Source organism: Schistocerca nitens, chromosome 10, assembly GCF_023898315.1.
Source record: "Schistocerca nitens isolate TAMUIC-IGC-003100 chromosome 10, iqSchNite1.1, whole genome shotgun sequence".
Taxonomy (NCBI): Eukaryota; Metazoa; Arthropoda; class Insecta; order Orthoptera; family Acrididae; genus Schistocerca; species Schistocerca nitens.
In genome coordinates this window covers 69,798,423-69,825,293 of record NC_064623.1, presented here as the reverse complement: position 1 = coordinate 69,825,293, position 26,871 = coordinate 69,798,423, and the positions used below count along the sequence as shown (strand labels likewise).

Below are 26,871 nucleotides of genomic sequence, written 5' to 3'. Positions count from 1 at the left end.
TGTATTTTCTTGTAATTAATAATTCATCACTTCAGTTTCATCATCGTATTGACCTTTCTAATCTCTCTTATTTTCTTTCCTATCATTCTTTTTTTCGTTTCGAATCTGCCTGTGTCGCATATAATCTGCACTCAAGTGCCAACAACGGCCGCTCATCGGTTTTTTAAAACGGGACCTCGTCTAGCCAGTGAGAGGACAGTGTCAGGTAACCAGTGATAGCGAGAAATATTACAGTTTGCTTGTAGTGCTGAAACTGAATTTTTTTTCTGTCTTGAGTTTGCTCATAGAGGTTAGCTTTAATCACCATGAACAAAGTGATTGTGATTTTAGTCCTGCCGCAGACTGTTTACCGCCATTTTGTCAGATACATTGCACATCACAAGGTGTGGTTGGTTTAGGATACGAGTTAACATTCGTGGCTACACAACGCTTTGCCTACAGCAGTTCAGTCATTCGTCAGTTAAAATCAACTATCGACAGAGCATCTCGCATTTACGTGATATCTAGCAGCGGCCACTTACAACGCTGCTCCGCATTACACATTAACAGCATTTGTGTAGTAGGTCGCCATGTTTGTGTGTCGCTTGTAACTGAGCTGTAGCCGGCAGCCGATGTGGCAACACTGTAGCCTGCAGCCAACGTGGCAACGCTGTAGCGGCAGGGGACTGACGTCAGCTGTCAAGTAATTTTAATCAGACTGCAGTTAGAAGAGTAGTGTACCAGTGCTGAAGTGTCGGTGTTTTGGTGTGTTCCAGCTGTCCGAGCTGGAGCAGCGCGTGCTGGAGGCGGAGGCCCGCGCCGAGGAGGCCGAGGACAAGGTGAGTAGCCGACAACTCTGCAGTTCCACTTCCCACCTCGGCTGTCACACCATAGGCTCATTCTGGCGATGTGACAGCTTCAAGTACTACTTCTATCGTAGCTTCACACAGTGACCTTTCTACATCTATACAAATGTAAGCCTGTCATTGTATAACCACTGTCATAGTAAACTCGACAGAAAACAACGTTCCACACTCCTCAATGATTTAAAGTGCCCTTACTGCCACTTTTTCATACCTGTAAACATAAAAACTCGTAATGTATCGCACGGAACATTCCTCCATATCGACTGATTCAATTCTATGCAGTGTATAGACACTCACCACTGCCCAGCCGACCGTACCTATCAGGATGAGCCAGGAAGACTGTGCCTTTTATTTACTGGGTGTTTCACAGTTCATGTTAACACTTCTAGAAGACATTTGGTAGATCAAGTTTTACATGGGAACCCATGTCCGGAAAGTCATCCAACGACATTACAGAACGTCAAAGTTATAGGCCCCAGCTCCTGAAAATATTTGTATATACAGGGTGACTCGGTCACAATGTTACGAACTTTCTAGGATGATGGAGAAGTAGGGTCCCTGCAGCTGAAACGAACGAGAGTCATAAGCAAACATCATCCTCATACCTCTGACAGTGTAATATATGTACCAGCAGTGTTGTTGCTAAGGTTGTAGGGTAGGAAACTTTCAGAGGTGGCAGTATGGACCAAGAAAAAAAATGCCTAGTAAATATGGGCTCGACCACAGGTATCCATTTTAGAGCCCATGTGTCAGACTTTTTTTTTGTTTTGGTCCACCTCTGGAAGTTGCATATCCTACTAGCTTTAGCTGTAACAGAACCAGTACATGTATCCCATTCTCAGAGGCATCAAAACGGTTTTCGTTTATAACTTTCGACTCGTTTGTTTCAGCTGCAGGGACCCTTCCTCAAATTAATACATGTATCCTTCTCCCTCACCTAGAAAGTTTGTTACAACATCACGGAATCAACCTCTATATACATACATTTACAAGCACCAGTACTTGTAACTTTGACGGTCTCTAGCGTCGTTGGATAACGTTTCCAGACATGGGTTCCTGTGTAAAACTTGACCTACTAAGTCCCCTCTACAACCTCTAGAAGTGTATAACATGCATTGCTAAATATCTTGTTAATATTTTGTCAGTAGGTTTGACATTATCATGAAATACATATTTTACCTCACACACAGACATATTCAGGCTTGCATCATTTTGTATAGTAATTCATTCTACAAAAATCAAATCAAAATTTCAAATGTGACATGGAGAAGTATAAGTGTAGCAAACAAATACCCAGATTGTCTCTAATTATGTATGTGTTTTCATATGACAGCTTATAACTTCGGTAAGCTTATGGAAGTTAGGTTTCAATGTTTGAAACGTATTTTTCAAGTTTTGATAGGAGTAGCACATTGAAATGTCAAGCAACCAAAATCAGCTGATCAGTGGATAAGAATGACAGTGAATGTACATACAGCAACCAAGGTGGAACATGGAATTCTCTGGCTGTAGCATGCAAAATGAAAAAGAAATAAACAGAAATTTTAAAATGAATATAGGTTAGAATTTATGGATGTGTGTGTGTGTGTGTGTGTGAGTGTGTGTGGGTGGGTGTGGGTGTGGGTGTGGGTGTGGGGGGGGGGGGGGGGGTAAAGGTGGGTGGAGGGACGTATCATTGTGTATGTGGGATAGCTTTGAAAAACCAGAACCAATTTCGATAAAACCACCAATAGGCGTGATATGTTAATGGAACACTGACAAAACAGCCAACAACCTGTTGATATGACACGAATATACCAATCGTTTTCGATCGATTCTTCCCATACCCACGCATGAGTGCTGAGCAACCCTTCCCCCATGTGTTTTTCCAGGCAGTGGTTGATAGATGTGTTGGAACCTGCCCCCATGCATTCCACACTCACGCCTTCACATGACACGCCTTTCCCGGCGCTTCGCTTCAGTTGCCAGGAGGACATACGCTGCTCAGACAAGCAACAGCAGTACTACAGCCACAGTACTACAGGTATTCGTCGTTCGCGACCACTTTGAGGTCACCCCTTTCCCACCCCCACTCCACCTCCACCCCCACTACACTACTAGGTATGAAACGCTGCCAGTACTGTCGGTGATTAGACTAGTGACGCTTAACTAACACTACACACTCGACCCTATTATCATTTTGTTCCGACAGCATCAACATCATTCCGTGTCACTATGTCTAGCCGTGCTAGGGATGCCTTACCCCTCCCCTTCCACCCTCCGCCGGGGGTCTGGAGGCCTTTTTCTACAGTTTAATAAACATTGCAAATTTCGTTGAGGTTTCTCCAGGCCTTTCAGAATAATGCTGGAACACACAAAAACCCCACCTCCTCTTATACACGTGAATCACCTAAAACTTGCACTGCATGTATTGCAGAAATGGAAAGTGCTATTGATGTGCAGTTTTCACAGACTTGATTGGTTGTCATGGGCTCGTAATCTTAGCCAATCAAAGATTTTAATAACACTTAGAAAGTTTATGTTCTGTGTAAACATACACTTTTCAAATGTATCAATGCCTGTTGACGTTAGCACACTAAAAGTAGGGTAAATTAAAATGTCAGTGGCGTTTGTTGCAGGATTCTAGCGCAAGTCGTTTAGGAGATACCGTATTTTGAAAAGTTCCGACAACGGCATGTACAGTACCTGTGGTAACACACAATAAAGAACAACATAAGTGCAAAAATGAGTTATGTGGACGCTGACCAGTAACGAGACAATTGACCACCAGCAGCTGCAATACAAGCTTCCAGTCTGGTATGGAATGACTGCTGGACACTTGCTAGCATTTCAGCAGAGATGTCTGGGTAGGCTACAGTAATACTCGTTGGTAACATCAGGTATAGTTGGTGTGCCCTCATAGTCAGTGTCATTCAGAAATAGGGAACAGGCCAGCCAAGGTACAGGTCCCCTGCATAGAAACCAGCAATTTGGAAACAATTCATGAAGACATGCTGTCTTCGTGCACTATGGGCCGGAAAGTCATCATGTAGGTACCACAGGTTCTTCCTAGTCTGGAATGGAACGTCCTCTAGCATCCATGGAAGATGGTCTGTTAGGAGGCAGCGATACTTGTGCGTGTTCAGTGTTTTACATATGAAAAACGGCCCTAAGAGCTGATTTTTCACTATCACCCACCACACATTTACACTCCATAGACGCTGATGTTTCAGCTGATGAAGCCAATGGGGCTCGTAGTAAACAGACCAACAGTGCATGTTTCGGCGGTTTAGCTACAGATTATTGATAAATATGTCTTCATCACTAAACAAGATACATGAAATATCTGTAGTATCCCATCTCAATTCCCACATACAGACGTGAACACGATTCTCATAATGGTTTCCATGCAGCTCTTGATGAAGAGATACGATAGCGATGGAACCTATGTCAATGGAGTAAGCGCAGGACACATACCTGACTCATGCCACTTCCTTAGGCGATCGCACGGGAGCTAACATACAGATCAAGTGCAGTAGCAGCAAGAACATTGATTTCCCCTTTTTCTGCCGTCAATTGTTTACTTCTGTTACGTTGTCTAGGTGTTACACTACCACTTTTATGTAACTGGTTGAAGGGGTTGATAAATAATTGCCTATATGGTTGACATGTATTGGAATAGCTTGCTGCACACACCATACAAGAATGAGCACCATTCTTCCAACATTCTCCATGTACCATGAGCTTATCGGCTTTTTCTGCATGGGTAAATAGCATCGCCCACTAACTTGACTGTCACACACTAACTTGACTGTCACAGACTAGCAGGTTGCAGTAGACTGAATAAACACACAAGCCCATTGTAAGTAAACAGAACAGCATCATATCTAGCAAGTACGCAAGTAGAAGGGCACAAACAAGTATCAGGTGGAAACTTTCAAAATACGTTCTCTCGTAAAAGACTCGCATTAGAATCCTGTATGAAATACCACTGACATTCTAATTTACGCTACTTTTAGTCTGTTAATGTCAACAGGCACTGTTCCAATTTTAATAATCTATATTTGCACAAAAAATACACTTTCTAAGTACTATTACAATGTGTTGATTGGCTAACAATACGAGCCCCTGACTACCAATCCATTCTGTGAAAACCGCACATCAACAGCACTTAGCATCTCCGCAATATTTGCGGTGCAAGTTTTAGGTGTTTCACTCTGTGTATCTATTTGGTTATGAATCCTTAGGATTTTTAAGAAGAGATCACGCGATGGTTAACGTACCGAAATGGCAAGCTGTTAGTAACACAATACTCTTGGACTTTTGTTTTAGTTACTTTGTGGTGTCAGTCACTTCGTTCCAGTTGCCGAAATGTCAGTCACTACATTGGGATGAAAACAAATCAAAGTATCATCATGAGTATCCCGGAGACAAGTAAGCCTACGTGACAGCGAGGCGTGGCAGCTGGCTCACTTTGTTTCTGGTATATAGGCTGAAATCTGGTTTTGCAGGATAGAGCGGATCACGTTACGGTTGTGGAGTGGGCCGTAATCAGTTACTGTTTAGTTGCACAAAACACACAAACTTTTATTTTGTTAAGAACCACTTAATTACACAATGCCTTAAATGGATCAAACTAAAATACACTCCTGGAAATTGAAATAAGAACACCGTGAATTCATTGTCCCACGAAGGGGAAACTTTATTGACACATTCCTGGGGTCAGATACATCACATGATCACACTGACAGAACCACAGGCACATAGACACAGGCAACAGAGCATGCACAATGTCGGCACTAGTACAGTGTATATCCACCTTTCGCAGCAATGCAGGCTGCTATTCTCCCATGGAGACGATCGTAGAGATGCTGGATGTAGTCCTGTGGAACGGCTTGCCATGCCATTTCCACCTGGCGCCTCAGTTGGACCAGCGTTCGTGCTGGACGTGCAGACCGCGTGAGACGACGCTTCATCCAGTCCCAAACATGCTCAATGGGGGACAGATCCGGAGATCTTGCTGGCCAGGGTAGTTGACTTACACCTTCTAGAGCACGTTGGGTGGCACGGGATACATGCGGACGTGCATTGTCCTGTTGGAACAGTAAGTTCCCTTGCCGGTCTAGGAATGGTAGAACGATGGGTTCGATGACGGTTTGGATGTACCGTGCACTATTCAGTGTCCCCTCGACGATCACCAGTGGTGTACGGCCAGTGTAGGAGATCGCTCCCCACACCATGATGCCGGGTGTTGGCCCTGTGTGCCTCGGTCGTATGCAGTCCTGATTGTGGCGCTCACCTGCACGGCGCCAAACACGCATACGACCATCATTGGCACCAAGGCAGAAGCGACTATCGCTGAAGACGACACGTCTCCATTCGTCCCTCCATTCACGCCTGTCGCGACACCACTGGAGGCGTGAGCGGAAGACGGCCTAACGGTGTGCGGGACCGTAGCCCAGCTTCATGGAGACGGTTGCGAATGGTCCTCGCCGATACCCCAGGAGCAACAGTGTCCCTAATTTGCTGGGAAGTGGCGGTGCAGTCCCCTACGGCACTGCGTAGGATCCTACGGTCTTGGCGTGCATCCGTGCGTCGCTGCGGTCCGGTCCCAGGTCGACGGGCACGTGCACCTTCCGCCGACCACTGGCGACAACATCGATGTACTGTGGAGACCTCACGCCCCACGTGTTGAGCAATTCGGCGGTACGTCCACCCGGCCTCCCGCATGCCCACTATACGCCCTCGCTCAAAGTCCGTTAACTGCACATACGGTTCACGTCCACGCTGTCGCGGCATGCTACCAGTGTTAAAGACTGCGATGGAGCTCCGTATGCCATGGCAAACTGGCTGACACTGACGGCGGCGGTGCACAAATGCTGCGCAGCTAGCGCCATTCGACGGCCAACACCGCGGTTCCTGGTGTGTCCGCTGTGCCGTGCGTGTGATCATTGCTTGTACAGCCCTCTCGCAGTGTCCGGAGCAAGTATGGTGGGTCTGACACACCGGTGTCAATGTGTTCTTTTTTCCATTTCCAGGAGTGTAATATGGCTGAAGGCCTAGTGAGGAAAACTTGAGATACCTCCTGGGCTGAAGACCCAAAACCACACCAAAAACAAGGACGGCTGAAGGCCTGAACACAAGTTATAAAAAATTGCTTTAAGGAATACACGCGGCTAAAGACCACACTAAAAAAATATTGCACGTAAATACTCGGCTGAGGGCCACACGCAAGACATTGAACAACTCAGGGCTTAGGGCCTGGATAACAAGAATTTCAGATAGAGTATATTTTTTTTAAAAAAATCATTTTAAACAAATGAATCTTCAAATTTTAATTTTAGATGGCTGAAGGCCTTATCTTAAAAATATTTCACGTAAAAGCTCAGCTGAAGGCTACACACTGGATTTTGAACAACTCAGGGCTTAAGGCCTGTATAACAAGAACAACAAAGTTTCAAAATTAAATTTTTAAACGAATCAATCTTCAAATTTTAATGTAAGTCGGTTGAAAGCCTTATTTTAAAATTAAAACAAAGAAAATTAATAGACGGCTGAAGGCCTCGCACAGTACTTCAGACTAAAATGAAAATCACAATCTAAAACCAACAGAACAGTGGTCTCAGAAGTGTCTGGTTTCTGTTCGCACGAGATAAAACACAACTAGCGACAGTACGGTGGATGTTCGCATCACTGAGAGGGGCCACACAACACTGAACACTCACTTATAACAGCACGATACAGGTGACACGGCAGATTGGGGGGGGGGGGGGGGGATCCGGACCTATGAGGGGGATCCCACCCTCGTACATTTGTGTGCTTTATGTATGAAGAGGCATTCCTGTTTTATAAAAACAATGTCCTAATGTACTGCAGCCATAGAGGCATCGTCAAATGTTAAACGCAAAGTCAGTCAGTAACGTCAAATATTCGTATATACGAATATAAATAACAGCATATGCAAGAGTCATCTTGTCAGCAACACTGCTGTTCTAAACAAAGTGCCGTACTGTAGCTACAAGAGGTTTACGTTGTCAAGTTCACCACGTGTTGCTGCTGTAGGCTTACACAAGTCTTCAGTGACCAAATGCAGCCTCTGGATGTTTTCTCCGTGCCCATAAAACACATTACCGCACTATCGGCAGCTACGCCTTAAAGGATAACCGGTTTCACAACAAGCTCCACAATAGAGTGTTTCGCATTCGGTTGGATGCCATCGCATTCCATCAGTTCTCGTCATCCCTTTACACCAGTATGATTTTATATGCATTCTTTAAGAGCAAGTATCTACCCTTCTTCTCCACCCCTTCTCCTCCTTCTCCCTGCCCCTGGCAGATCCTGTGTTTACCCATCGTCGCCAGTGTTGTGTTCGGTGCTGTTCTCCTGTGCGTCCAGAGCTGTGATTTTAATTGTGTGCTGGACTTGTACGTAGTGTTACTGTCAGTGATCGTTATGTGCAACGCCGTCCATCGCCACTTTTATGCTCCAGCCGTACTTCGCCTTGTGTTCTTTTAATATTCCCAGTGTGAGGTTTTTCTGTGCGCAATACTTTTTTAAGATTTTTATCTCCATTTTACAGTCGCCCCGTTTTTGTCTGTTCTCTTCTATTATGTTCCACCTTTTTATATTTATGTACGCAATATTTTCTCCTTTGTAATTTTAAATGTCTTCTATTGTATAATTAAACTCACAAGGGCTGAAGAGCAGCACATATGCTGCTGCCAGCCCGCCCCTGCTGGGGCATTGAAATACAATAAAGGAAAAAAAGCGGATATCTAGCTGAACTTCGATCTTGATGGTGTGAACGTATGTGATCACTGTGACACACCATTTTTCAAACGGTGTCCATTTTGTGAAGTGTAATACATACATCCCACAGAAGGGTAATCGCTGCATCTCCCGGACACTCACTTTCCGTCAGCTTCCTGATGCACAGGGTGAGTCATTAGCAGCTAATATTTTTCCTGTGATAATTGTTAACACAAGCCTTTGAAATGAGACTCACTAAAGATTGAACTTGCGACCTAGCACTCAAGGGGTTCCTTGTGAGTCAAAGCTGACGACAGGCCATACATAAGTAATGCACGGGTATCGAGCAGGCGAAGACGAGGCGGTAACAGGCGTGTTATCAGATAAACCGATGACGCGGGCCGGAGGGTCGATACGTAGCGTGGTAGCCGTCCGCGCCTCTTGCTGGAGGCGTCTGGCTGCCTGAGATGACAACTAGGAGGAGGTAGCACGCCAGCGAGGAAAGGTGCCGGGGCTAGGGAGACACTACACTGCTCCACGCTGCCCACTGCTGCCATCTCGTTGCGGTTCAACGTAGGTAGGCCTACAGTATACTGAGGTGACAGAAGTCATGGGATAGCGGTATACGCATGTACATATGGTGGTATTATCGCATATACAAGGTATAAAAGGACAGTGCACTGGCGCACCTGTCATTTGTACTCAGGTTATTCATGTGAGAATGTTTCCGACGTGATTATGGCCGCACAATGGAAATTAACATATTTTGACGCTGCATCTTAGTTGGCGCTAGAGGCATGGAACATTCCATTTCGGAAATCATTAGGCAGGCAATCACCGCAGGCCGCACCACCCCCTCCTTCCGCCTCCTAGATTCCTACCTTACCGTCTATGGCTGCCCCATTGCCCTCACTCCCACCCTCAAGTACCTTGGCATCACCCTCGACCGCCGCCTTTCCTGGATCACAGTTCAAGCCAAGGCACGTAACCGTCTCCGTCTCCTCAAACTCCTCTCTGGTCGAACATGGGGATTAGACCCTTCCACTATCCTACATAGCTATATGTCCCTGATTCGCCCCATCCTATGTTATGCCCACCCCCCTTGTATCTCTGCCTCCCCCCCCCCCTCACCTATTACAAATCCCTCCAAATTCTTGAGCACCACGCATTCCGCCTCACTTATCACATCCATCTCCCGTCACCCACGTGGATCCTTCACGATCTGATTCCCTTCTCCCAACTTCTCCTGTTCCTAGAACAAATACAGATCCTATTCATCTCCCACAGACTGGATCCCCCCCCCCCCATCCTTTGGTTTCCCCCATCCTCTACCACCCTAGCCCGCTGCCACACCTGTACCTCAGTGTCACGCCTGGTCTCCATCTCCAACACACTCCATACCCTTGCCCAAGGCCCGCATCTCGTGGTCGTGCGGTAGCGTTCTCGCTTCCCACGCCCGGGTTCCCGGGTTCGATTCCCGGCGGGGTCAGGGATTTTCTCTGCCTCGTGATGGCTGGGTGTTGTGTGCTGTCCTTAGGTTAGTTAGGTTTAAGTAGTTCTAAGTTCTAGGGGACTTATGACCACAGCAGTTGAGTCCCATAGTGCTCAGAGCCATTTGAACCATTTGAACCTTGCCCAAGGTGGCTTCCGCCAACTCCCTCTCCCAGATGATGTCCTCGTGCCTTCCATGTACCCCTCCTACCAGATCTAATCCCTCCTCCTTCTCCCCATCCTACTCTCCTATTCTCTCCCTCCCTCTCTCCCTACCTTTCTTCCTCCTTTTCCTCTGCCAAACACCTTCTTTCTCCTTTTCACTCCCCCCCCCCCTGGGCTTCCAGCTCCTTTCTTTCTCCCCTTCACTGTCCCACTCCTACCCCCCTCCTGGTTACCCCATACCATCTCTCCCTTCCCCCTTTTCTCCCCCACCGTCCTCCCTTCACCCGGCGGTAGGTCCCCTTCGGTTCAGTGATTTTTAACATTTTCGTTGTGTCAGTGTTACTCCAGTGCCGTGTGCAGTGCTACATTCCACCAGCACCAACAATGTCGCCAGCATCATTCGTTTGTGTTAACACTGGTGTTTCTTTGTTTTTCGGGTCGGCTCACAGTGTTCATTCTTCACACGTGTGTGTGTGGTTCTCATCTACGTTGTTTTTAAATCTATTTATACCATTCTCTGTTATGTGATCTTTTCTCATTTGACTATGTTGTATTTGTAACTCTCTTGGCTGAAGAGTGGCGTATTGTGCCACCGCCAGCTCGCCCCATTTTAGGGCGTGAACTAACAATAAACAAAAAAAAAAAATCATTAGGCAATTGAACATTCCGAGATCCACAGTCACAAGATGTGCCGTGAATACCAAACATCAGACATTACCTGTCACTACAGACGACACACTGGCCGGCAGTCTTCTCGTTACGACCGAGAGTACCAGCGTTTGCTTAGAGTTGTCAGTGCTAACGGATAAGCAAAATGGCGTGGAATTATCGCAAGAAACAATGTGGGACGTACGAAGAAAATATCTGTTAGGATTATGGCAGCAGACGAATGACACGAGTGCCTTTGCTAACAGCACAACGTCGCCTATAATGCCTCTCGTGGGCTCGTGACCATATCAGTTGGAACTTAGATGACTGCAAAACCGTGGCCTGGTCATATGAGTCCCGATTTCAGTTGATAAGAGCTGATGGTAGTATTCGAATGTGGCGCAAGCCCCACGAAGCTGTGGACCCGAGTTGTCAACAAGACACTGTGCAAGCTGGTGGTGGTTCTGTAATGATGTGGAATGTGATTACATGGAATGGACTGGCCCTTCTGGTCCCAATGAATCGACCATTGACTTGAAATGTGGAAACCATTTGCAGCTACTCATGGACTTCATATTCCCAATCAACGATGGTATTTTTATGGATGACAATGCGCCTTGTCACCAGGTCACAATTGTTCGCAATTGCTTTCAAGAACAATCTGGAAGCAAATGATTTGGCTATAGACATTGCCCGTCATGAATCACATCGAACATTTATTGGACATAATCGAGAGGTCAGTTTGTCTACGCCGGCCGCTGTGGCCGAGCGGCTCTAGGCGGTTTAGTCCGGAACCGCGGTGCTGCTACAGTCGCAGTTTCGAACCCTGCCTCAGGCATGGATGTGTGTGATGTCCTTAGGTTTGTTAGGTTTAGGTAGTTCCAAGTCTAGGGGACTGATGGCCTCAGATGTTCATAGTGCTTAGAGCCATCTGAACATTTTTTTTTTTTTTCAGTTTGTCTACAATATCCTGCACCGGCAACACTTTTGCAATTATGGATGGGCGTAGAGGCAGCATAGTTGAATATATGTGCAGCAAGCACTCTCTACTAGCACATCTCAACAAACACTCTCTGCTACGAGTTCTTAACAAGCACTGACTACCACGAGCTCTCCCCAAGCACTGCCCACTACGACATCTCAATAATCACTGCCAGTGGAGGCGGCCCATGCCATGTCGAGGTCCAACACAATATTATGAGGCTTTTGTCATCTCACTATATGGATATGAGGGTGTGCGCAGAAAGGACAGGAAGTTTATTTTGTTGCGAACCACATCTACATGCCTACTCTGCATTTCACACTCAGGTGTCTGGCAGAGGGTACATCGAACCACATTTAATATACTTCTCTGCCGTTCCACTCTCGAATAGCACACGGTAAAGACGAAGACGTTAACCTTACCCTGCGGGCTCTGACTTCCCTTATTTTATTACGATGATCATTTCTTCCTGTGTAGGTTGGCACCAACAAAATATTTGCGCAGTTTGAGGAGAATGTTCATCGTCGTATCTAGTTTTGGTTTAGGCATCCTTTCGTGTTCTTATTTCAAGAAGATTGAAGCTGATCTTTCCGTCTCTTCTTAGCATGTCCAACATTCCTTTGCCCTTGACGTGTATATTTGTATATTACTATATTCGTTCTAGGGGTGACTGTTTTCGATGAAACAACCGGTTTTCGGTAATATCGGTTTCTTTCAACGCCAGTTTAACTGGACTATTAAAACCGTTGAAAGTAACCGGTTTCTGAAATAACCAATTATCGGTTTCTTATTCCTATTATTTACCGTAATAAACGTAGAAATAGAGCAAAGATTGAAAAATTTTTACTCTTAGTTTCAAGATACATAGAATCAAAATATTGAATTAAAGAGGCAAATAAAAGAAAACAGTCCGTGAACCGTTCGCCGCTTTTCTCGAAAAGTGGTAAGCTGTTGAATATTAAGAAAAATCACCAGTATTCTCGTATTGATTCATATTTTTTGGAACCCTGCTCAGAAATATGTCGTAATCGGGTATCATACCACTATCCGGGCGTTACCGATAGTCAGTGTTAAAGGGTAAAAAACAGGATGTCTTAGACCTCTATTTTTCGTATTACTTCATCCTTTTTCAAGAGCTACTTTCTATTTTTATTGTTACTATGAATGAACTGTTGTTAAATTTTTAGTTTATTACTGTGACAATAATTCCCTTCCTCTTTTATTATTTCATAGAAATGGTAGAGAAGTCTTTAATCTTTTAAAGCAATTGTAGCACTGTCTTTCATTGTTATGACAGTTCGTAAAAATATTACTAGACCACCATAGTTGGTGTCAGTGTCAGTCAGAAATACTACAGTCCAGTCAAGGGGGGGGGGGGGGTAAGGCTGAAAATCTCTTACACACTAACACACGGAAACAAAAGACATTACTGTCTCAGCATTGCTCTACCTGACCTTATGATATGTGTTTGTTGCTCGTTTCTGTCGCTCATGGTTATTAAAATAGCACTGTCCGCCTTTACCATTTTCTATAATAACGCAGTATTATTAAAAAAAGATTTATTTAAAAATGGGCTCTGAGCACTATGGGACTCAACTGCTGTGGTCATAAGTCCCCTAGAACTTAGAACTACTTAAACCTAACTAACCTAAGGACATCACACACATCCATGCCCGAAGCAGGATTCGAACCTGCGACCGTAGCAGTCGCGCAGTTCCAGACTGTAGCGCCTAGAACTGCTCGGCAACTACGGCTGGCTCACCTTTAAGTATTGTCATATTATAATCATTTACGACGTTGTGGAACAACTAAATGGCTCTCTGTAATGTATCTTCTGAGTCTGTTAAGATTATTTGATCATCTGCATACAAGAGTGTATTTTAAAATTTTCCCAGCGAATCGAATGTTCAAATTTTGGGCTTGCTGCCGTTCGCCATTTAATCCATATCTCGACTGGGCACCTGCGATTCAGCTTCAGGTGAGCCATCGAAGAAACAAAGACTTGCTCCGTTACGTCCTACAGAGCGCTCTGCGAATGATCCGTGCATTCGTCAAAATTCAAGTTGAGAAGACGTACGACTCTCCCCGGCGGCCGGCCGAAGTGGCCGTGCGGTTAAAGGCGCTGCAGTCTGGAACCGCAAGACCGCTACGGTCGCAGGTTCGAATCCTGCCTCGGGCATGGATGTTTGTGATGTCCTTAGGTTAGTTAGGTTTAACTAGTTCTAAGTTCTAGGGGACTAATGACCTCAGCAGTTGAGTCCCATAGTGCTCAGAGCCATTTGTCTCCCCGGCGGCAGCGGCCTCGCTGGTGGAAGCAGCTTGTGGAACTTCACAGAAAAGCTTCTGTCAAGTTTGGAAGGTAGGAGAGAGGTACTGGTAGAATTGAAGCTGTGAGGACGTCGTGCTTGGGGAGCTCAGGTGGTAGAGCACTTGCCCGCGAAAGGCAAAGGTACCGAGTTCGAGTCTCGGTCCGGCACACAGTTTTAATCTGCCAGGAAGTTTCATATCAGCGCACACTCCGCTGCAGAGTGAATATCTCATTCTGCGATCATGTTTCCAGGCGGAAGTGGCATTTTTCAACAAGATAATGCTGCACGTCACTGAGCCCTGGTAAAAATTGCTGTTTTGAAGAGCGCGCCGCAGCGCGTAATGTGAGCAGTCGCCCCGTGTTTCTGGCGGTGGCGCCGCTGTGGCAATCGCAGCTTTGGTGTCTGGTGGGAAAGGTGAAAGGTTGGCTGTTCACGTGCATTTAAGAGGTGCTATGAGCTCGCCAGTTTGTCGGTCTCAGTCGGTGCAGTCTGGGCGAGTGTGGTCAGTGGTCAACCGGGTCAGTGTGGGGCAGTCAGTGTCTGTCTGTCGTCCGGAGTGCTAGTATGTGTTAGGCCACCAGTCTGCTCGAGTTTGTTCAGGCAATGGGCATTGGCGGTTGGATCGATCGGTTGGTCGGTCGCGCACTGAGACACGAGATGACTTGTCCGTCTGGAGCATCGGCGCATGTGAGGTCGCCACGTGAGTCCAGTGGGCCGCGCCGTATAGCGAGGGGTAGTGGCTTCGCGGTCGACACGAGAGCAACAGGAGGCAACCTACGACATCGGTCTGGCCGTGAGACGGGAGATCGGCGCGCCTTCCTGCGTCCGTTGAAGCGGCTAGCAGCGGTCGGTTCGCGAGAGCGATTTGGGGGTGCTGCGCCAGGTCTTCTCTAGAAATCGCAGTTTATTAAAAGTTAAGTGATTCGTGATATGTTGTTTCATTTACTTGTTAAGTTCTACTTGTGTTCTTGGTCAGTCTCTCGTCCCCAGCTTGCTCGTCTGTCTGTCGCCCCCATTTGTTAGGCAGTTAGTGTCTGTCTGTCTGTCGGTCGGTCTGCCGTACGTTACTAGCTGCCTCTGTCATGTTTGTCGGATCCGGTGTTAACGAATTTATTGCTTGAAGTGTAACGGCCGAATTCCTGAAATATGTTTTTATCTTGCCTACCATCTTGAGAGGCGGTATATTCGTAATGTAGAGCATGTTTGGCCAACCTTGTATATTTTATGTAAGACTGCATTTCATGGGTTTTTATTTAAATGGTCATTTTAGTATATAAAGTTGCCACCCTTCCACCGTACGACTTTTTTTTTTTTTTAATCAAGTTGCACTTTCGGTGGCAAGTTAATCTTTTAATGTCAGTGTTTTGTACCATTTCCATCCCTCCTACGGGATGCATAGTTTATGTGCTTGTGTGAGTTGTTAAAATTTTTAGTTTAAAGTAATCTGGTGTGTTGCAGATTTGCACCAGTGTAGTCTTTCAGAGGCTGTTGTGAGCGGTCGTGACTACTGTTGTGTCTAGCTCATAAAGCATAGACACAATGAGGTAGCTAGGTGCACGCTAAACTAACGCAGACGGGCTTGAAGTTCTGGAACATGAGACTTATTAATGAATAAGAAGAAAAGTACGTAGATGTTACTTAACTTTTATTCTCTTGTTGGAATACATCTCTTGAATAGTGGTAAGCTATAAGCACTGATACAAATGGCGCCTTGCTAGGTAGTAGCTATGGACTAAGCTGAAGGCTATTCTATCTGTCTCTCGGCAAATGAGAGGAAAGCTTCGTACGTCTGGTCGCAAGCTATGTCTTCCGTACAACTGGGCGAGGTCTAGTCCGTGTCTTGTGACCTGCCATGTGGTGGCGCTAGGATTGCGATTACACAGTGGCGACACGCGGGTCCGACATGTACTACAGGACCGCGGCCGATTTAAGTTACCACCTAGCAAGTGTGGTGTCTAGCGGTGACACCACATTCCTCCCCCGCAAATCGGCGAACGGTCGTGAGATAAGGCTTCCGCCCGCCGTGGGGAGGACCCCATGTGGACGTATGCGATGAGGTGGGGAGCCTAACAACAGGCGAGGCTGTGCCACCCGCACCCGGCCATTCGGTCCGAGGGGAGCTAGGAAACGCCTGCAAACCTAGTCCAGGGTGCACGTCAACATGAGGTGTATGCGCACGTAATGATACAAGAGGGGTCGAAGGGTCGACCTCCATTGCGTCGGGGAATCCGACGCGCGATGACGACATCTGGTCCGGAGCGGGCAAGAGGTCCAAGGCGGAGGACAGCTGGTCACGGGAAGCGATCGGCGGCGCGTGACCCAGGGAGGCGCGTGGCGGCTGCAGCGAAGCGTCCACTGCGGGCGGCGCCGGCGGCAGCTGCGGCGGCGGCGCGACGCCATGAGGCAAAATGGAAGGCAGCGTCGGTAACACCTGGGGATGAGGCGAGCCAGTAGATGGGTCCCCAGGGCGCTGACCTGACGGCACCGTCGCTGAAAGCAGACGGGGAGCGGCAGAACCCAGGCGACGACAGAGGCGCAGCTGATTGAGATGCCGACGCACCTCACCAGAGGCCCCCAAAACCAAATACATCGCGCGGCCGAGGCAGCGAAGAATGCGCCCTGCGAGCCAACGCCGTGAACCGCGATAGTTGCGATAATAGACAACGTCGCCAGGAGCAAAAACCGGAGTCTGCCGCTGCACAGGAACCTGATGCGGCAGATGCAGCAAAGACATCAGGGTGCGATGAGGACGACCATGGAGCAACTCAGCCGGCGATCGACCATCGCGGGGCTGAGAGCGATACGATGACAAAAAGAGTAACAAAGCGTCCTCCCGAGAATGCGACTCTTTCAATTTCAACATCTGTGACTTGAAAGTCCGGACCAATCGTTCAGCGGCACCGTTTGACTGAGGCGAAAACGGCGCGGATGTCAGATGTTGAATACCATTGGCCTTGCAGAATGACTGGAATTCTGCGGACATGAATTGTGGGCCATTGTCGGAAACAATAGTCTGCGGAAGACCTTCAATGCAAAAGATGGCAGACAAGGCTTGGATTGTGGCAGAAGACGTCGTGGAAGACATCCGGACAACAAAAGGAAAATTACTGAAAGCATCGACCACAACCAACCATCGAGCATTCCAGAATGGACCAGCAAAATCGATATGCAAGCGTTGCCAAGGGGAAGTGGCTTTCGGCCATGCAAAGAATTTCCGCGGCGGTGCGGATTGTTGTTCGGCACACGCCACGCAAGAGGAGCACATATTCGTAATCGCAGCATCGATTCCGAACCAAGTACAGTGCTGACGAGCAAGTTGTTTCGTACGCACTATACCCCAATGTCCTTGGTGAAGAAGCTTTAAGACAGAGGACTGTAACGAACGTGGGACTACGACTCGGGATTGATCATTATCGGAACGCAACAACAAAACACCACGTCGTACAAAAAGTCTCTCCTTGTGAGCAAAAAAAACGGCGAACCAAAGGATCTTCGATCCGTGACTTTGACAAGGGCCATTGCGTAGCAACAAAACGCAAAACAGTAGCAAGGACAGGGTCAGCAGCTGTGGCTGTAGCTACACGACGAAAATCAATCGGAAACGATGCGACCACGTCATCGGTTTCCGAATCAATGAACATGCAAGCAAGTTCGGAAGAATCGAATGCTTTATCCTCAGCAACAGGCAAACGGGACAACGCATCAGCGTTTCCGTGCTGAGCAGTGGACCGATACAAGATATCGTAGCGGTACTGCGAGAGAAAAAGTGACCAGCGAATGAATTTCTGCGCTGTACGTGGAGGTACAGGCTTGTTCGGATGAAAAAGCGATGTCAAAGGTTTGTGGTCCGTGATGATGGTAAAGTGACGACCATACAAGAAGTCATGGAACTTGGTAACACCAAACACGAGAGCTAAAGCTTCTTTCTCTATTTGTGAATAATTTCTTTGCGCAGATGAGAGCAATTTTGACGCAAAGGCAATAGGGCGATCATGCGAGCCATCTTTGTGCGCAAGCACAGCACCGATCCCGAAATCCGATGCATCTACCATCAACAAAAGGGGTTTTCGGGGATCGAATGGCGTAAGGCAAGTATTCGAAAGTAACGCCGATTTCAACTGGCGAAAGGCGCGTTCGCATTCCGTCGTCCAGACGAACGGAACACCTTTACGGCGTAAGCGATGAAGCGGAGCTGAAATGGAAGAAGCATTGCGCAAAAATTTATGATAATAATTTATTTTACCCAACACACTCTGTAGCTGTTGCAAATCTTGCGGAGCAGGCAACTCCTGTATGGCACGGAGGTGCTCTGGACTCGGATGTATGCCTTGTGCATTTATGACATGCCCCAGGTAGGGTAAGTCCCGAGCAAAAAACACACATTTGTCCTTCCTCAAGCGAAGACCATTTTGACGCAATACCTGAAATAATGTTCGGAGATTTTGCAAATGTTCTGCTTCTGTCTGTCCTGAGATCACAATATCGTCCAGATAGTTCGCAGCAGTAGGGACCGACGCACAAATAGTTTGTAAATATTGCTGAAACAATGCAGGGGCGGATGCACACCCGAATGGCAGTCGTTTGAAGCGATACAAGCCAAGATGCGTGTTTACCACCAAGACGCGCTGGGATTCTTCGTCCACAGGTATCTGCAAGTACGCATCTGCTAGGTCCAATTTTGAAAAATATTTTCCCGGGCACAGTTTGTCAAAAAGATCTTCCGGGCGGGGCAAAGGAAAAGTTGCAGTCACAAGTTGTGGATTCACAGTTGCCTTGAAGTCCACACAAAGTCTCAGTTTTCCGGAAGGTTTTGGCAAAATTACTAAGGGTGAGGCCCAGAGAGAAGCCTGCACACGTTCAATTACACCTTGAGATTCTAAATCGGCTAATGTTCTTGCGACCTCATCACGCAATGCGTGGGGAACATTGCGTGCTCTGAAAAATTTCGGTTGCGCGTTGTCTTTCAATTCCAAATGTGCTTCATAGTTCTTAGCGCAACCAAGGCCCGGTGCAAAAATGTCTGCAAATTCTTCACAAAGACTAGAAACACTGGCGGAAGGCACAGTCTGATTCACTGATAGGACCTGATTTACGATAGACATATTAAACAATTGAAACAAATCTAAACCAAACAAGTTCACTGCACTAGAAGAACGAAGAACGTAAAATGACACAAGTTTTGTCTGTCCCTTGTATGTTGCAATAAGGCTGCACTGTCCTAACACAGGGATCGGCTGTCCTGAATAACTATGTAACGTAACATTTGCGGCACGCAACGGCGGGGCGCCCAGTTGTTTGTACGTGTCGTGATTGAGCAACGAAACTGCAGCTCCGGTATCGAGCTGGAATGGGATCACTTTGCCTTCAAAGTCTAAGTCCACAAAAAGTTTATTGTCCTGTTGACGACAAGAGCGACTGTCACGTGCAATTTGAACTGATACAGGTACAGAAGCACTTGCGACTTTACGGGATTTCCGGCGACGTCGACGCACACTTTTGGTGGGACGAACACAGTCACTGATAGCTAAAGTGTCACTGGACGGGTGGGAATGAACTACATGAATGTCCATGGGCGAAGGTCCACGAGCCTGATTGTCTTTGGTTCGATTCCGGCGCGAAGCAAAGGGCCTGGAATTATTGTGATTGTCTGATCTAAGCCTTTTCTGGCAAACACTTTGGACATGTCCTTTCTTTTGGCAGTAAAAGCAAATAGCTTGGCGTGACGGGCAATTTTCACGCGAATGTCTAGTTGCACACCGCGGGCATGATTTCACGGCATTTGCTTGCTTACGCGGCGCACGTGTTTGCGAGCTAGGCTGCCGCTGCTGTGCGGACGGGCGCGAGGGCCGTGTAGCGTCCCGGGCAGCGCGGCCGGCGGGCCGGTTAATGTGACACACGGCTGGCGAAGTTGCAAATGAGTCCTGAGCAAAGTCAAGTGTGTCTTGCCTATCCAATATGTCTATCACTTGTTGAAGGGAGGGATTTACGAGTTTCAAAATCTGTTCCCGTATGCGAACATCAGAAACGTTCTGTGCTATTGCATCACGCACCATAGTATCTGAATAAGGGAGGCCACAGTCACATTCAAAGGCACACTCCCTAGTAAGTCCTTGCAAAGTTGCAACCCACTCCCTATTAGTCTGACCGGCCGTACGTTTTGTACGAAAGAACGTATACCGTTTTGCAACTACATTGACTGTTTCTTTGAAATAGGCATCTAAAGCAGACAAAATTTCTTCGTAGGACAGAGTTGCTACGTCGCGTCGGGGAAACAATTTCACTATCACACGGTAGGTAGACACACCGACACAAGAAAGCAAAAACGGCTGCCGCTCTTTACCTTGAATTCTGTATGCTGCTAGGTGAAAGTTGAACTGGCGAGACCATTCGTGCCAGGTCTCTTCGGCCGCCACGTATGGCCGAAAAGGAGGTGCAACAGCGTTTTGTGGCAGCGGTAGCGAAGAAGCGGCGGCCGCCGCATCGTTTTGCAGCGCACGTTGACCCTGGACGAGCTGTCCAAGAGCTTCCAATAACGCCTGCGTCTGCTGATTCTGCAAGCGAAAAAATTCGGACAGTACATCTGGAGATTGTGGCGAAGCCATGACACAAACGAATTAATACAAACTCTTTTACTCGTCGCCAAATAATGTTGTGTCTAGCTCATAAAGCATAGACACAATGAGGTACCTAGGTGCACGCTAAACTAACGCAGACGGGCTTGAAGTTCTGGAACATGAGACTTATTAATGAATAAGAAGAAAAGTACGTAGATGTTACTTAACTTTTATTCTCTTGTTGGAATACATCTCTTGAATAGTGGTAAGCTATAAGCACTGATACAAATGGCGCCTTGCTAGGTAGTAGCTATGGACTAAGCTGAAGGCTATTCTATCTGTCTCTCGGCAAATGAGAGGAAAGCTTCGTACGTCTGGTCGCAAGCTATGTCTTCCGTACAACTGGGCGAGGTCTAGTCCGTGTCTTGTGACCTGCCATGTGGTGGCGCTAGGATTGCGATTACACAGTGGCGACACGCGGGTCCGACATGTACTACAGGACCGCGGCCGATTTAAGTTACCACCTAGCAAGTGTGGTGTCTAGCGGTGACACCACAACTACTGCCGTGTCAAAAGGGACCGGCAAGGTTCTCAGTCCGAAAGCTCATACACTCAAAAACTTGTTCTTTCTGCCTCTGAATAACTTGTACCTGGATATTTAGAGGATGCTTTCTGATTATAATTTTAAATCTGTTTCTAAAAAAAGGGAAAAAAGGGCTTTTAGGAATAAATTTTCCATTTGTTGAAAGAAATTTGATTTGTTTTCATCAGTTACCCACTGGCAACTACTTCCACGCTCACATAGTCTGATAAAATGTGTTAATGTTGTTGATGAATCGCTAGTAAATAAAGCAAATTCTTAAAAAGTTTTGAAAGTAAATTCACGGTTCAGTCACAAGGCCTGGAGTGTGATGGAGTGGTTCGAGGAACACAATGGTGATTTCCGTTTAATATGCTGGTCCCCCAACTGGCCAGATCTGAACCCGATCGAACACATCTGGGATGCGATTGAACGTGGCGTCAGAGCTCATCGCCCCCCTCTGCGGAATTTACGGGAATTAGGTGAGTTGTTGAAAGGTGGCTACACTGAGCCACAGCGCCAGAGATCGCGCTAGAGAGTATTGTTCCGCCGCCTCCACTGGCAGTGATTATTGAGATGTCGTAGTGGGCAGTGCTTGGGGAGAGCTCGTGGTAGTCAGTGCTTGTTAAGAACTCGTAGCAGAGAGTGTTTGTTGAGATGTGCTAGTAGAGAGTGCTTGCTGAGATGTGATACTGAAAAGTTCTTGTTGAGATGTGGTAATAACGAGTCGGTGTGGAGATATATTGTAATGATTAGAGTGATTTTGGTCAATATATGAAGGTAACGAAACTTGATTTATTTTTCATTATTTCCATGTTTTAAATAATGCGTCATTACAGGTTCAGTCAACAAAGCATCTGGCTTGTGTTCTTGTATTAGTGTAATTCTGGTTTTCTTGAGTAATTATGGTATTTTTATTTTCTTTAATTAATTCAGTATAAATGATATTTAAAATTTCTTGTGTTATTGAAGAAGAACCGTGCCAGATGCGTACGTTGAGTCATACTTCCACACACAGAACAGTTACACTTGTGCCTTGGTTTCGTAGGTTTTATAGTTGCTGGGGACTTAATTAATTAATTGTGTTAATGAAAATTTCCATTTCATTCTTTGTTGTTGTTCTATGCAGTCAGATAGCGTAATAATACTAGTCAGGGCCAACCGTTTACGAGACTTCGTAATCGGACAGACAGCTACTAAAGAAAAAATTAAAATTATTTTCATTTGTTTTAATTAAGCCCCCATGCATTGTGTGTGCTGATGTGGCACCAACAGCATTGCTTCCATGCCGTGACGCGTCGCCGCAGTTATCCGTGACGGGGACTATTAGATAGATGGTCATAATGTTCTGGCTGATGAGGAAGTGCCGGTCGGATGACAATACATTTCTTAGCGCCATTTTTTTTTTTGTCGTCAGTCTACTGACTGGTTTGATGCGGCCCGACACGAATTCCTTTCCTGTGCTAACCTCTTCATCTCAGAGTAGCACTTGCAACCTACGTCCTCAATTATTTGCTTGACGTATTCCAATCTCTGTCTTCCTCTACAGTTTTTGCCCTCTACAGCTCCCTCTAGTAACATGGAAGTCATTCCCTCATGTCTTAGCACATGTCCTATCATCCTGTCCCTTCTCCTTATCAGTGTTTTCCACATATTCCTTTCCTCTCCGATTCTGCGTAGAACCACCTCATTCCTTACCTTATCAGTCCACCTAATTTTCAACATTCGTCTATAGCACCACATCCCAAATGCTTCGATTCTCTTCTGTTCCGGTTTTCCCACGGTCCAAGTTTCACTACCATACAATGCTGTACTCCAGACGTACATCCTCAGAAATTTCTTCCTCAAATCAAGGCCGGCATTTGATATTAATAGACTTCTCTTGGCCAGAAATGCCTTTTTTGCCATAGCGAGTCTGCTTTTGATGTCCTCCTTGCTCCGTCCGTCATTGGTTATTTTACTGCCTAGGTAGCAGAATTCCTTAACTTCATTGACTTCGTGGCCATCAATCCTGATGTTAAGTTTCTCGCTGTTCTCATTTCTACCACTTCTCATTACCCTCGTCTTTCTCCGATTTACTCTCAAACCATACTGTGTACTCATTAGACTGTTCATTCCGTTCAGCAGATCATTTAATTCTTCTTCACTTTCACTCAGGATAGCAATGTCATCAGCGAATCGTATCACTGATAACCTTTCACCTTGTATTTTAATTCCACTCCTGAACCTTTATTTTATTTCCATCATTGCTTCCTCGATGTACAGATTGAAGAGTAGGGGCGAAAGGCTACAGCCTTGTCTTACACCCTTCTTAATACGAGCACTTCGTCCTTGATCGTCCACTCTTATTATTCCCTCTTGGTTGTTGTACATATTGTACATGACCCGTCTCTCCCTATAGCTTACCCCTACTTTTTTCAGAATCTCGAACAGCTTGCACCATTTTATATTGTCGAACGCTTTTTCCAGGTCGACAAATCCTATGAACGTGTCTTGATTTTTCTTTAGCCTTGCTTCCATTATTAGCCGTAACGTCAGAATTGCCTCTCTCGTCCCTTTACTTTTCCTAAAGCCAAACTGATCGTCACCTAGCGCATTCTCAATTTTCTTTTCCATTCTTGTGTATATTATTCTTATAAGCAGCTTCGATGCATGAGCTGTTAAGCTGATTGTGCGATAATTCTCGCACTTGTCAGCTCTTGCCGTCTTCGGAATTGTGTGGATGATGCTTTTCCGAAAGTCAGATGGTATGTCGCCAGACTCATATATTCTACACACCAACGTGAATAGTCGTTTTGTTGCCACTTCCCCCAATGATTTTAGAAATTCTGATGGAATGTTATCTATCCCTTCTGCCTTATTTGACCATCGACTCCTGTTTCTTCTTCTATCACATCAGATTAATCTTCACCCTCATAGAGGCTTTCAATGTATTCTTTCCACCTATCTGCTCTCTCCTCTGCATTTAACAATGGAATTCCCGTTGCACTCTTAATGTTACCACCGTTGCTTTTAATGTCACCAAAGGTTGTTTTGACTTTCCTGTATGCTGAGTCTGTCCTTGCGACAATCATATCTTTTTCGATGTCTTCACATTTTTCCTGCAGCCATTTCGTCTTAGCTTCCCTGCACTTCCTATTTATTTCATTCCTCAGCGACTTGTATTTCTGTATTCCTGATTTTCCGGGAACATGTTTGTACTTCCTCGTTTCATCAATCAACTGAAGTATTTCTTCTGTTACCCACATGGTTTCTTCGCAGCTACCTTCTTTGTACCTATGTTTTTCTTCCCAACTTCTGTGATGGCCCTTTTTAGAGATATCCATTTCTCTTCAACTGTACTGCCTACTGCGCTATTCCTTATTGCTGTGTCTATAGCGTTAGAGAACTTCAAACGTATCTCATCATTCCTTAGTACTTCCGTATCCCACTTCTTTGCGTATTGATTCTTCCTGACTAATGTCTTGAACTTCAGCCTACTCTTCATCACTACTATATTGTGATCTGAGTCTATATCTGCTCCTGGGTACGCCTTACAATCCAGTATCTGATTTCGGAATCTCTGTCTGACCATGATGTAATCTAATTGAAATCTTCCCGTGTCTCCCGGCCTTTTCCAAGTATACCTCCTCCTCTTGTGATTCTTGAACAGGGTATTCGCTATTACTAGCTGAAACTTGTTACAGAACTCAATTAGTCTTTCTCCTCTTTCATTCCTCGTCCCAAGCCCATATCCTCCTGTAACCTTTTCTTCTACTCCTTCCCCAACAACTGCATTCCAGTCGCCCATGACTATTAGATTTTCGTCCCCCTTTACATACTGCATTACCCTTTCAATATCATCATACACTTTCTCTATCTGTTCATCTTCAGCTTGTGACGTCGGCATGTATACCTGAACTATCGTTGTTGGTGTCGCCATACGCTATCGGTAAGCTAAACCAATAGCACCCCTCTTAAGTAGCGGGTTTAGTGTCATAATCTATATGGGGCTGCTGCGGCGCGCGGTGGAGGGTGCTTCAGCTCATTAGGCAGCGACTGATTAACGAGCGTACCGCAACCCGCAGAGCCGGTCGCTGACACCTCTAACTGACGCGCCGGCGGATAACCAGACGGCTGCGTCGTCTGCGGTTTCCGACGCCCGCGCACTCATCTCCCGACATCTGTCGGCGGGTCCGGAAACCGCGTCCCAGCGATAGAGCCACACCCGCCATCTGGCTGCAGCGGGCGACACTGCGTGGCGCCGGGGCGCATTCTGGCGGCCACCGCCCCTGCGGGCGTGTTGTGGCAGGTCGGGGGCGGTGGGCACGGTCACGTGACGCGTGATTCATCCCGGCACGTGGAGGTCGATACCGGCCCGTCTGGTGCGGGGACAGCCGCGTCACGTCCCGTCCCTCCCGACGGCGCGACCGTCTGCGAGACGCAGCTACAGATGTCGCTTATCGCTCACTCAACCGGTTTTCAGTTATATCACATCATCCAACGCCGGTTTAACCCGAGTGCTCAAGCCGCTCAAACTGGTGCCGGAAATACACTACTGCCCATTAAAATTGCTAGACCAAGAAGAAATGCAGATGATAAACGGATATTCTTTGGACAAATATATTATACTAGAACTGACATGTCATTACATTTTCACGTAATTTGGGTGCATAGATCCTGAGAAATCGGTACCCAGAACAAGCACCTCTAGCCGTAATAACGGCCTTGATGCGCCTGGGCATTGAGTCAAACAGAGCATGGACGGCGTGTACAGGTACAGCTGCCCATGCAGCTTCAAAACTATACCACAGTTCATCAAGAGTAGTGACTGACGTATTGTGACGAGCCAGTTGCTCCGCCACCATTGACCAGACGTTTTCAACTGGTGAGAGATTTGGAGAATGTGCTGGACAGGGCAGCAGTCGAACATTTTCTGTATCCAGAATGGCCCGTACAGGACCTTCAACATGCGGTCGTGCATTATTCTGCTGAAATGTAGGGTTTGCAGGGATCGAATGAAGGGTAGAGCCACGGATCGTAACACGTCTGAAATGTAACGTCCACTGTTCAAAGTGCCGTCAGTGCGAACAAGAGGTGACCGAGACGTGTAACCAATGGCAAGCCGTACCATCACGCCGGGTGATACGCCAGTATGGCGATGACGAATACACGCTTCCGATGTGCGTTCACCGCGATGTCGCCAAACACGGATGCGACCATCATGATGCTGTAAACAGAACCTGGATTCATCCGAAAAAATGACGTTTTGCAATTCGTGCACTCAGGTTCGTCGTTGAGTACACCAACGCAGGCGCTCCTGTCTGTGATGCAGCGTCAAGGGTAACCGCAGCCGTGGTCTCCGAGCTGATAGTCCGTGCTTCTGCAAACGTCCCCCATCTGTTGACTCAGGGATCGAAACGTGGCTGCACGATCCGTTACAGCCATGCGGATAAGATGGCAGTCATCTTGACTGCTAGTGATACGAGGCCGTTGGAATCCAGCACAGCGTTCCGTATTAGCCTTCTGAACCCACCGATTCCCTATTCTGCTAACAGTCATTGGATCTCGACCAACGCGAGCAGCAATG

At 46.7% G+C, this 26,871-nt stretch overlaps 1 protein-coding gene across 1 annotated transcript in view; it reads left to right on the top strand.

Moving 5' to 3' along the window:
• Positions 1 to 759: 759 nt before the first annotated feature.
• LOC126210156 (uncharacterized protein CG43867) overlaps positions 760 to 26,871 on the top strand; it is a 462,670-nt gene continuing 436,558 nt past the window's right edge. The window contains exon 1 of the mRNA XM_049939307.1: positions 760 to 818. The gene's annotated coding sequence lies outside the window, so the exon portion shown is untranslated. The remainder of the gene's footprint in view (positions 819 to 26,871) is intronic.